The sequence below is a fragment of the Mya arenaria genome, chromosome 1 (genome assembly GCF_026914265.1).
Source record: "Mya arenaria isolate MELC-2E11 chromosome 1, ASM2691426v1".
NCBI lineage: Eukaryota > Metazoa > Mollusca > Bivalvia > Myida > Myidae > Mya > Mya arenaria.
Window position 1 is genome coordinate 20,677,174 of NC_069122.1, and position 13,507 is coordinate 20,690,680.

Consider the following 13,507-nt stretch of genomic DNA (forward strand, 5'->3'; position numbering starts at 1 on the left):
TTAAAACAACGGCTTTTTTAAAAGGGAAAGCCTTGGTGCAATGTTTCATGTTTCCATCTTGTGTTTTTCTGTTATTTCAGTTGTATTTCTGTGATTTTGTGATTAGATATAATTAGTGTTAAGTAGATAAGACACATAACATACAAACATATGGGTCTGTAATGCTTTTAATGGGGTGTGATATAAACGTTGATTTGTATCTGGTTCGATGGGTTTAATAAAAAAAATATGTCGATGCTACTAGCTAGATTATGTTATGATTTGGTTTCCTCCGGGTACTCTGGTTTCCTCAACAACACAAGACCACACTCTCGCGCATCATCGTCCCAACGAGAATGACTTAGTACAAGTTATAACTTTCTTCACAATAGTTGTAAAATATATCACTTTCAAACTCTAAATGCCCTTTTTATCGGAATATCGAACAAGGTTGACACTGGTTGACTTTGGTTTGGGGGTTACGCCATAATTGTGTAGGAAACATACAAAAATATATATCTTATTAAAGGTATGGTCACTGTTAATTGGATGAAACAATGTTTATTACAATAAAGCATTTTAAATTTCCAGATATATGCACACAATAAAATAATCGCGACAAAATTGGGATGGACGCTTTGAAACTTAACATGGCAATCTTATTCAAAATCAATACATACACATGTATAACAAACATAAAGTTTGAGCAACAAACTTTTAACTACTTCCTAAATAATGCATTCATGGAAAATACAAATTACTGATAACAAGATTGTTACCGTGTATGTATTTAAAAGCTTAAAACCCAAAACTATTAAATGATTGGTGAGTGCTAAAAGATTTACTGCGATCTACTATCGTCTCATAAAGTAGATATACCGTGTTTTTAGTACCATGCTTTCATATTAAACTCGGCATCCTTCATTGAAACCATTGATTTCGACATTTTTCATCCTTTTTGATATATTTAAACAATTGTATTAAATGTGGTAAATCCTTTTGGGGAGTAAGCGTGCATCTTTAACTTCTTTTTAAAGCTACGTATACGGCTGTAAATGCCCAATTGACCATCTGTTATAGGAGGATGACTCATTGCCTTTAACAATAATTTTTATTTACGATAATAATAAATGGATGTTATATGGATGCGACATATCATTAGGAAACTAACATTGCCCTAACTAACTACGCATAATGACGTCAGCAATGTCTCCTTTACTAAATGATTAAGAATATAAAATATCAAAGGCCTTGTTTGAGCCTTCCTTTAGTGCCCCCCCCCCCACACACACACACAAAACTCGTGTATAGTACACAACAGTTCTGGAGGTTTTGTTATAGAAATGAATTAAAAGCTTTAGAGTGCGATTATAAGTAATGTTATATGTTACAGATAATATTCCATTAATATGATTTAACAATGATGCGTCACAATTTGGATATAACAATGTTTACCATTGATTTGAAGTGTATTGAAATATTCAGTTATATAACTATTAAAACACTTATTATTTGTATTTGTTTATTATTCATCTTCTATCGGTCAGAATAAATACATCAGGTATGCATATGTGTATATTAATTAGCTAGAAAATGAGATTATCTACTCTAAAAGTATCAACTTTGAATGGCCCTGAGCTAATAAACAAATAAACAGGAAATTGGAACTCTGTTGTGACACCAGTGCAATAAACAATGGTTGCACAGAAAGGAATTATCATGCAAAACATTCCTTCAAGTTAAACTACGGCTTAAAATAAGAAGATGTGATTGACACAACGGATGTAACTTCGGAATTATTATGTTGACCATCTCAATGGATTGATTTACTGTTTTAAAAAAGTATTAAGAATTTGTTTATAATGCTAGAGCCTATTATGATATTTGATGTAGTTTGAAAAATCAAAGCATATATGGAATGTCAATAAATGGCAGCTATCACGTACGCAAAAGACCCAGTACCATCTTGTTTCTTACATAAACCTATATAAAGGGTCGAGATAACTAGTTACGAATATAACTATAATCTTGCTTAAAGGCATTCTGATCAAAGCCCAACAGACACTCATAAAGACATACAATGCTAGCAATTCGTTCCTTAAAGCACAACATAATTCATTGCTTTATTTGACACTGCCTTCCAGTTGCAGGAAAGAGAAACTTCCCTCATTGTACACCAACTTTTAAATGAGCATTTTGTGAGTAATTATGAGAAAATCGTTTGAACTTTCAAAATTGCTGCATGACCGACATATTTAAAGCTCAGAATGAGTTTAAATTAAAACCTTCCTTTCTAAAATAGGTTTGGCCATTACCTAAAATATTTTCTGAAGTTCGAAACGATGTTGGTAATTATGAATACCTTACTATCAGGTCAAGTTACTAGAAGCAAGCACTCGATTTACAATCCCTTAAATTGTAAATACAAATGACTATTAGTTTGTACAAATGCAACCTAATTATTCTACTACGCTTACTCTGCATAATTTTTCTTTTGTCGTCTTATGCTCAATTTTAATGACATTCATATTTGACCAACAAAATTAATGAGTTTATTTTACACATGTCCTATTATTTATCAGAAACAATTCATGAGAAAAGAGCTAATAAAATGCTGTATTGACGGAGCAAATGTCGCATGATGTGTGTCTTCGTTGTCTAACGCTGAGTCACCTAGAATATTTGTGAGATAAATATGTGGTTGGGTGGTGTTTATAGTTTAAAGGTTTCTATAAGATTAGACTGATGTTATATTTACACAGAGCAATAGGTGATACGTCAAGATGCGTTCTAAAACAATGCTCAGTTTTTGTACATTCACTTGTTTCAAAGGCAACTTAGATAATATTAAATGAAAATTGTTTGACGTTTAATTATTGATAACCCAAAAATACCTGTTCGTTACTGACGAATGACCAATTTAAAATCAAAATTTTTGCAACATTATTCATTAAAGTATGAATAATGAAATACAAAAAAACCTAGGTTTGAAGATTATTTCAGTGGATAAATAAACCGGATGGGGTAATTGTCTTTTTATCAAATTGATTAGTTTTGTTAATTATTGTTTTTGAGAAGGTTGTGGTCGTGATATAAAAGTTACGGGGTTATTAGGTGAATACCAGAGATGGTTCGCTTTGACCTGTATATCTAATCACGGTCAACTTGTATTCCCGTTACTTTTAATTATGTACTGTGTCGTAATAATGTTTGTTATATATCAGTATAGTTTTAACAATTCTTAAATGAAATAATAAACTATTGGTGTAAATATAAGTAATGAATTGTGAGTTTGATCTCATTATCGGGGATATGAACGCAAATGGGCTGGTCAAAGTACGCCTCCGGAATCCGCACACTTTGACTAGCCCAATTACGTTCATAACCCGATAATGACATCAACCCCGCAATTCATTCCATAAATTAAACTGATACTCATCAAAATCACTAAACGCATAGTTTAACTGATCCCAATAATTCAGGGTTATATTGTTTGGAATGATCTTTATCTGATCATTATTCTGCATACCTTAAAAACTTAAGCTTCGGAATAAACAGCTAACGCGTATTTTTTCTCAGGTTGCTTATTAGCACTATTAACCACAATAAACTGGCTGTCCGGTTAGCGCAGTGGTTAGCGCACTCGCTCCTCACCACTACGACCCGGGTTCGATTCCCGGCCAGGGCGTATGTAAGTTTGGTTAGTGGTCACCAAGTCGGACATGTGGGTTTTCTCCGGGTACTCCAGTTTCCCCCACAACACAAGACCACACTCACGCGCAACATCTTGGCATCGAGAGTGACTAAACTATATTAGCTTTCTTCACAATCGTTGTAAACTATATAATGTTTAAACTAACCACAATAAAATGAAGTACTTATGTCATCTTTATGTACGAAGAGGAGCGATGTGTTTGCTAACGTGTAGATTTTACAGGCAATTGGAATAAATGGCATTTCAATGTATTATTACTTAATGTTTTGAAACGATTGTTCATTTTAAACTGCACGTATTTAAACCAAATCGACCTTTGCAAAGTAGTCAACATGTAAAATTTGATCCGTTATTTGTATAAACAAGAAGTGACAAAGATATGACATTTGCTTTGATTTCACTCGAAGTAAACTATGATGTTTTCATTTAACCATGATAATATCTATGGAACGAAATTAAATAATGAAACTGAAACATTGGTGACGCTTAGTAATAACTTTTAATTTGCAAGTAAAATTGGATGCTCTCAAAGCTTTACATATTGCATGTTTTATTTTATCGTGTCTTAAAAATATTCTAAAACATACTGGCTTTCTCTGAACCTATCATTACAGCAAGCATCCATTTGTATTAAGTTTTTCCTGGCAATTCTGTATTTTGCAGATAGAAAATTAACGAAGACAAATCGAAGTGTGGGAAACGTGAAAATACCAGGGAGATATGACGCTTTTAACGACTTAGCCTTGCTGAGAGTGAGACGAAAAACACAAGGATCACTGTCGTGCTCACCTTTGAAAAAAAAATGCTTTCAGATGTTACGTTGTTCTGTACCAGACTTTCTCTATAGTGTTGTTTGAAGACCGAAGTGGCAAATGACCTGCTCATTTGACCTGACATTGCTAGGAATATACGGCACTCTGTTTCTTATTTATGTGGTGATAACATGGCTTTTAATTACGTTCGACCTTCAGCCTATTCACGTAAAAGGTGTATGTAAAGGGATTATTTATATAACATACGTATGTGGATGCGTCTAAGTGTGGCTATGCGTTTTCATAACGTTCGAAAACTTTTGATTGAAATCCCTTTTTAGCTAAATAACATAAATATTTCTAAAATCTGCCCTTAAATTCTGTTGTCAGTGACTTTGGCCATATACAACAAGTATGTTTGGTTTGTAAATGGCCGATTTTCTTAAAACAAAAGAAAGAATAAACCGGTTCAAACGCTTGTGCTAGTTTTTTTATGCATCTCTAACGCTCGTCATCCCTACATTAGTGTTAGTGCTCCTGCTTACAGTGATCGGTTACAAAGTTAGTAAGAATTTACATGTACGAACATTACGAATGACACTAGCCTTCGAGATCCTAAACCAAATAATCCCATTATCAAGATAACGGAAATGCTCTCAGTTGTGGCAATAACATTTTTGTCCTGAACGTACAAAGACATACCATTTGCCACAGACTTTTGGTGCAAACTGTTATTATTGAAAATATTCAATTTCCTGTGGGGTTCACATTCACATAAGATAATTTCACAAAGATTTTAAATCTATAGATAACCCAGAGGATGGGTAGTTTCGACCAGATGAAGTTATATTAAATGGAAATATTATAAATGATGAGTTGAAAGTTTTGTGTAGTGACATAGATTCGCCATTTGGTATGGGTCGACGCAGCGCCAGGACCAGACAGCGTTATTAATGAATTCATATGTTATAGTTAAAAAGTACTAGGGCAAAAAGTATTGGCTCTTTTGAAAAGAATTATTGATATTGGATATCTTCCAGAAAAATGTATTGAAATGTTTAAATCATGGGTCATGTTGACCTATTTTTGAACAAATAATGTGCATGATATCGTTTCTAAATAAACCTTCTTTTTTCAAATGCAGACAGCTTTTCAAATGTCTTATTACGTAAACTTTTCTGTTATAATTATCCTTTACTTAAAAATTCTGTACTTTATTTTGCCTTTTGTTTATTGACGTATTTTATAAACGTCTCAACAAGACTATATCACGTGCACACAAAAGACAACAGTAAATTTCGTTAGACGTCGTCGCCAATAACATACGACACATGCATTAACTGAGGAAGTTGAATTGACAAATCGTAACAGCATATTAAATCTTGGCGAAATATTCACGAACATGGCATGTTACTTCGTAATAACAACAGTGCAGTAAATCTGAATTGTTGGAAATGTCTAGGCGTTTATACAGCATACTACAGCTAAGCATGGTGTATTCATCCGAACTACACATTTCTAATTCGTAGTGGCAGCGAAGCAGTAAATCTAAACTTTGGAGAACCTGCATGCAAATGACATTCTTTCGCCTAATTGAAACAGTGCAGTTTATCGTTCTTTGACAATCTTTGCGTAAAAGCAACGACATTTGAATTCTGATTCGTTGTTGGAACAGAGCAATATATCTAGACTTGGCGGAATTCGTACGACCCTAGCATTCCACAAAGCAATAGAAGCAGTGAAATAAATCTAAATTTGCTGGAATTCGACCCTGACAATCTGTATATGCAGCAAATCCAAACTTGGCTAATATTTACGTCCCTGAGATTCTACATAATAATGAAACAGTGTTGTAAGTCTACTTTCTAAGCATAATAATGACGGTGCAGTAATGATTATCGTTTGATTACGTTTTTGACATTCTACTTCGTTATTCGATTTTAATATTAAAGATCTAATATTTAAGTGTTTTACACAGCTGAAACTTGGCTTGCTTACTTGCTTATGAGATAATATTATTGTATTGCTTTCTTTTTTTTCCCTTTTTTTCATTTTGTATATAATAAAATTATGTTGATGACTTTTTTAATGATGAAGCTTATAATGAAGGTTAAACCAAACACTGATATGCAGGGTCAATGTACTCGCTTTCTCCCTCAGTGGTTCAGTTTGTGCTTCCAAAATAAGTGAACATTTCTTTTATTTTATATGTGTTCAATTGGCTTGGCTCAATTCTTAAGACGTTAATATTCTACATAGTAATGTAAATAGCGAGAGAGACCGGACTGAATTCTTACGATTTCGGGATACTACAAAGTAATTGAAATCGTTAGCGAAATCTACACAGGGCTGAATTCCTATCAATTTGGCATTCTACATAGTTATTGAAGCAGTGAGCAAATAATCTTAACTGGGCTTAATTCTATTGGTTTTTACATGCTATATAGTAATTGTAGCCGTGAGAAAAGTTTAAACTATGCTGCATTATTCAAACCTTGGCATTCTAAGTAATTAAAAAACATAGGGGTAAATCTAAACTTAGCCAATCATTATGACTTTGGCATTTTACATAGTAATTGAAGCAGTATATTGAATTTAAACTCCAAGCATGGCTTTGACTGTGAAGAACTTTTTGCGTTGTCCTACCCGCCATATTACCAACAATGCAGAACAATGAATTTGCCGGACTCCTCTACCCGCCATATTACCAACAATGCAGAACAATGAATTTGCCGGATTCCTACCCGCCATGTTACCAACAATGCAGAACAATGAATATGCCGGACTCCTACCCGCCATATAACCAACAATGCAGAACAATGAATTTGCCGGACTCCTCTACCCGCCATATTACCAACAATACAGAACAATGAATTTGCTGGATTCCTACCCGCCATATTACCAACAATGCAGAACAATGAACTTGCCGGATTCCTACCCGCCATATTACCAACATTGCAGAACAATGAATTTGCCGGATTCCTACCCGCCATATTACCAACAATGCAGCACAATGAATTTGCCAAACTACTACCCGCCATGTATTCAAACCCGCCATGTATTCAAACAAGTGATGGGAACTGTGCATTACAATTTATGTTTGTGGGATCCTTCCCACACTAGCATTAAGATTTGTAATGGAAAATCGAAGGTAATTTAATCTTGGCGGAATTCTACCCACCATGGCATTCCTATTCGTAACTTTTCAGAGCACATTTTGATTTGGTTACGACCGTTTGCTACATAATGCTAAAAATGCAGTAAATCTTATCTCAGCCAAATCCAAAACCATTCTTTTATTTCGCAAATGCCAAATTGACAAAAGGACTTCTAAAATTAAATTTATGAAGTCATGCAATTGAGTCTTATAGACGAGACATAATACATAATTCGTATAATGTTTCCGTTTAACAATGTTATACCCTTCAGTTTTAAGTGATTTTAAACTTTATGACATTTCATTTTCACATATGTTCCAGTCTTGAAATGTTTTATTGTGACAGAGCTATCTCGTAAGTGTTTCTTTATTCATAAAAAGTGCTTAAGCTTTGTTTTATTATGTCTGTATCTGATCGTTGAGTACTATAATTTAGTTTAAAGTTGCTATTATGGTTTGAATATTTTTATTACATTCTTGGTGATCCTTGCAAAGAGGAGACTGATTTAATTGTGCACGTATTAATACATGTTCACACAAGCGTTGGGTTAGGTGCCTGTTAACCAGTTAAAACACAAAGACAGATCTTGTTTATTTTTTATTGACCCTGCAAAGGCGGTTACCCCATCATTTACCAATAACAACATGTTGATAGTAGTGAAAGGTGTGTTCTCTTCTGCGTTATTTTCATTGAAAAGTGAACTTAGCTTATAGCTTATATATCGACACTTAAACCAAGCGTTTCTCTCTAGAATACAGAGAACACATACAATGCACAATCAAATAATACAAGACGGAATCAATGATTGGCCTTTATTGCTCACCTGAACATCGCATCAGTGTCCATTACCAAATTGGACCGATGCACATTTGTTTCTTGCCGTACTTCTCTGGCTATAAAAAAGGTAAGACAATATTCAGATTTATTTCTAATTTAAAACTTCCATTCTACATGTGTGCGAATTAAATGCCTGTTGCCACCATATTAGTCTGATATTATTTCAAAGGTGATAATTTATGTAAGATTAGATATGTAGATACGGAACTAGATTTACAAACAAGCACTTTTGGCTGTGAAACACACTTCCGGTTTTAGCTTTAAAAAATTGCAATATTCTGACCTGTTATTTGTTTTCGTTCAGTTCTTTGAAAAACTTGTTTAAAGTTTGAAGGAGCAATTTAAGCACAAAGACGTATTTGGTAGCGGATTTGTACTTAAGGTTTCATGACAAGTATTTAAGGCCTGTGATGTCTGGTTTCAAACATGAACACTTTTAAAAACAATCCAATGTAAGTCCGTATAGTTATATTAACATTTGAACATAAGCTGAAAAATGTTTCTCCACATTAGGGAGCCATTAATTATGTGCACATTGCATCCTTGTATGTATTTTACTTAATATAACAAAGAAAGATTTTCATTGTGGACCGACTCCGTATGTCATCTTAATGAGGCCTTTTCTGAAAGTCAGTTCATATGTAATTTTATCATTTATCACAAATATCAATGAATTGAGCGACCACACAGATCAATCGACTAACGTTCTAATTGATTTCCCTTTCTGCATAATACGTTTTCTGGGTACTTCCGCATCAACTGTAAAATATTGATTACATTTTCGTTTGATAAAATATTTTCGTCTCACTGCTTTTGATTATGTCATAATGTTGAAATGTGTCTGAGTTAAAAATTGATTCACCTATTAACGCCTTAAACTGTGCTTTTAAGATAATCCATAATAAATATAGAATTGTATTTTAAATATTTTCGACAGGACACTAATTGTTTTATTCAAATTAAGATTGGTATTAAAAATTGAATGACTTACATGAATATTAATTCAGCTACCTTTTGTCCAGTTGTATTTATATAAGTATGCGGAGATGTATATTTTGGTGCAAATTTAATAAGAGAACTTTTTATCAGACAAATACCGTAATGGTTGAATTAAACCGCAGAAATGAAAAAAACTTGCGATGAAATCATTGAGACGTTTTGGGGAAAGTTGTGCAAAATATTACGTTGAAACTAACTTGTGTCTACAACCAGTTTTTAAGCTCCATATTTTTATAAATGAGTTTAAGCTTTCATTTTATCCAATATCTTTTTAAGCTTTGTAAGCAATTTCAAAAACAGTTTAATGTGTACAGATCAGTATGTAATGTTTAAGTTAATTGATTGTTTATTGTGTATTTATAAAATGGGATGCTACTAATAACTGTGTTTTTCAATTATGCACTTTAAAGATTCAGACGGCATGCACTTTAAAAATTCAGTCATGTGGTCAAAATATAAGGCACTCGTAAAAATATGACCTTCGGTGCCCACTTAGTGATAGTGAAACAAACCTATTATATCCTACCTTGACACACAAGGAGGAAACAATGTAGTCTGCAGACATTTTTCGTGAGCAAATGTGCTATCGACTTTCGATAATATTGACATTGATACTTATAAACAGAATATCTATTTCCTGTTTGGACATTTCACATCAACATATAATAAAGATAATAGTTCTTGTGTCAAGACAACCTATTTTGAAAGAGAAATAGTGTGCCTGTGGACCATAACACATGAAAATAACCTTTATAGACAAAAACTTTTACATCAGCCATAAGGTTACACATAAAGTCGTTTTATCCGACTGAATTAAATGAAATTGAATGAGAGGTGGTCGTCGGAAAGTTTTGAGACCATAGGTTTACAAACAAATGCATTAGTTACATTTAAAAAACCGGAATGATCATGCTATTTTAACATAATGTGGGTTTATTATGGATATTGTCTACAGGGTTAATGTAATTTTAGCGTAAATATAGGTTCATAGTGCTTGGTTAGTTACAGCTTAAGGCTGGTCTCATGACAGGTCGATAATAAATCTTTTCCACAATATAAATTATGACACATTTATTGGTCCGATTTCATAAAAAGAGATTTTCCCGCCGACAGTTCGTAATCCTAATTTAGATTATGATAAGCGATTATTCAGCCGGCGTATTTGACATGTTCAGTTCTATAGACAACCAAAATTCCAAAATTAACATTTGCGAAGCTTCCCCAACGATCTTGCTTTTGCCGGTATGCGGCTTAAATGGTTTATTTTCTGAAACCCGAACTTTGCCCTGACTTTTCTGTCCTAATAATGCATATAACAACAAGTATATCATTTTACGGAATATTGACACCCATTGCTGGATGAAACAACAACGGAAAACGTGCTCTTAGAAAAACTTGCCTGGCCTCTTTGATATGAAAATAAAGCAGCAAAATCAGGATGATTAGAATTTAGAATACGCAAATTTCAAAGGAAGACATCATGAGACTTGTTATGCAAGGGTTATTAACAATACAGATTATAAAACTAAATAATTAATTGTGCCATGTGGGGCCAACTATAAAGCAAGTTTAATGGGCATTTATAAGGTCGCATATATTTTATTAATTATTTCTACCAAATATACTTTGCCCATTGTACTGGATGAAAAGTGTTTTTTTTTTACCGTTAAATTTTATAACGATGATGCATGGATGAATTAAAGCCACCGTATCAGCTTCTCCAAATGTATGGACACTTTATTTTCGCAGAAAAATGAAACCTTTGCGTCAACTATATTATTAAAGAGAGGTCACTCAGAGGCAGCTATTACTATGTAACTTCTGGACATAAATGATTAAATCTGTTAAGTGTGTAGAACTATTGTGCAGTACACGCATACGATTCATCGGGATCGGTACAGTAACACAAGAGTTATTGACCTTTAATTAATGAGAAACTGTTTGTCCGGAGCAAGCACAATGTTACTCACCAATATATTTTAATGAAACTTCGAAAAGCACTAGTGCAGTGATGTATGTGGAAGATTGGTCGAGATCGTAACAACAGTAATTACCTTTTAATTAACGTAAAAGACACTTAAGCATGCCTATCAAGAGCAACTAAATTGTGGCTCAAGATTCATCCGTATAAATGATTCAAATAGCAGACAATTTTCAATCCAGAGCTGTTACTGTGTAACATTAGGACAGCAAGTAATACATTGTACATGACAAGTGTATATATTCAGTATTGTACGGCATGCGCAAAATCAGTTTGCATTGTATTGATAACATAATAGTTTTTTGCCCTAAACGCAAAAAGCTGCAATGTGTCCACTGTAAGACATTTAACTCTATTAAGAAATTGATCGAAATTAGAGAAACTAACGTGAAGTGTGTCACATACATATGTACTGCTTAAATCAGTACCATTGGAGGTATTGCCTTTTAATAAATTAATCATTTATTATACTATATTTATTAGTTTGTCCCATAAAATGAGACACAAACCATAATTTTTATATTATTCCAGGAGAGAAATTTAATTCTAATGTATTGTTACCTCTATTTCAAGAATTGCAATAATTGAGGAATTAATTTTCCCTTCTAAATGTCTCATTACAATTCACTCGCTATGCGTATGGTCCCAAGGTTATCATATTTCATGTAACTGCTTAATTAAACTGAAACATATGGCTCCATTAGAACCTTGGACAATCTTGAAGCCATCCTTATTGTTCTACCGATAAGACGAAGAAATGAGTTTAGTTTAAATAATTTCCATGAACATTTTCTTCTGTTTTTTTTGAAGTCTTCAAGGGTTAAAGTATTAGTATTTTGGTATCTATAACTTATTAAGTTATTGTATGATTTGTTATGATTTTATCGCTTTCTACGTATTTCCCTTCATTTGTGCTATAGTATTGCACTCGCAACCCTATGTTACTTTACCTGCTTTATTACGTGTTTTACGGCTTTTCAGAAGAAGTGAATAGTATAGGGTTAATACATCTTTTTGAGGTCGTTACTATCTGCAAAGGCCAGTAAAATGGTGTGCATTTTAAGGGCCTTTGCAAATGGCAACGACCGGAAAAGGTGTATTATCGGTATTATTGCATAAAATACACACCGTGAGTTACTCATGTGTTTTAAAAAGCTGTAAAATGTCATAAAAATGCAAAAGCAGTTAGTTTAAAATAATTTCCATAGCAGGTACTTGTGTGACGTCATGAGCGATGCTCTTGAAAGAGTTTTACATTACGCTCGATAAGGGCCGCAACATTACTCGCCAGTTGCATGTGTTTCGACGTCATTTTTTAGTATTCAGTCTATTGGTAAGTGTTTTTGTTTTTAGAAATATACTGGAGTACTTGGATAATTTACACACAATACCTCGGGTAATCTATTAATTACCGATATGTTTCTAATTTAAACATTTCTATGTTTTGGCAACTAATTTAAACCGGATGACATTTTTCAAACTTCCGTACTGTCTTCAACGTTTGTTTATAAACGTATTTTATAAACGTGTCAACAAGGTGATATCACGTGCACACAAAAGACAACAGTATATTTCTTTAGACGTCGTCGCCAGTTGCATATGACGGATGCATTTACTGAGGAAGTTGAATTTAAATCTTGGCGAAATATTCACAAACATGGCATTTTAATTCGTAATAACAACAGGGCAGTAAATCTAAATTGTTGGAATTCCCTAGGAGTTTATACAGCATAATTAAGCTATGCATGATGTATTCATCCGAACATACACATTTCTAATTCGTAGTGGCAGCGAAGCAGTAAATCTAAAATTTGAAGAATCCGCATGCCAATGGCATTCTTTTGCATAATTGAAACAGTGTAGTTTATCTTCTTTGAAAATCTTTGTGTAAAAGCAACGACATTTTCAGTCTGATTCGTTGTTGATAAAGAGCATTATATCCAAACTCGGCGGAATTCATACTACCCTAGCATTCCACAAAGCAAAGGAAGCAGTGGAATAAGTCTAAATTTGCTGGAATTCGACCCTGACAGTCTGTATATGCAGCTAATCCAAACTTGGCTAGTGTTAACGTCCCTGAGATTCT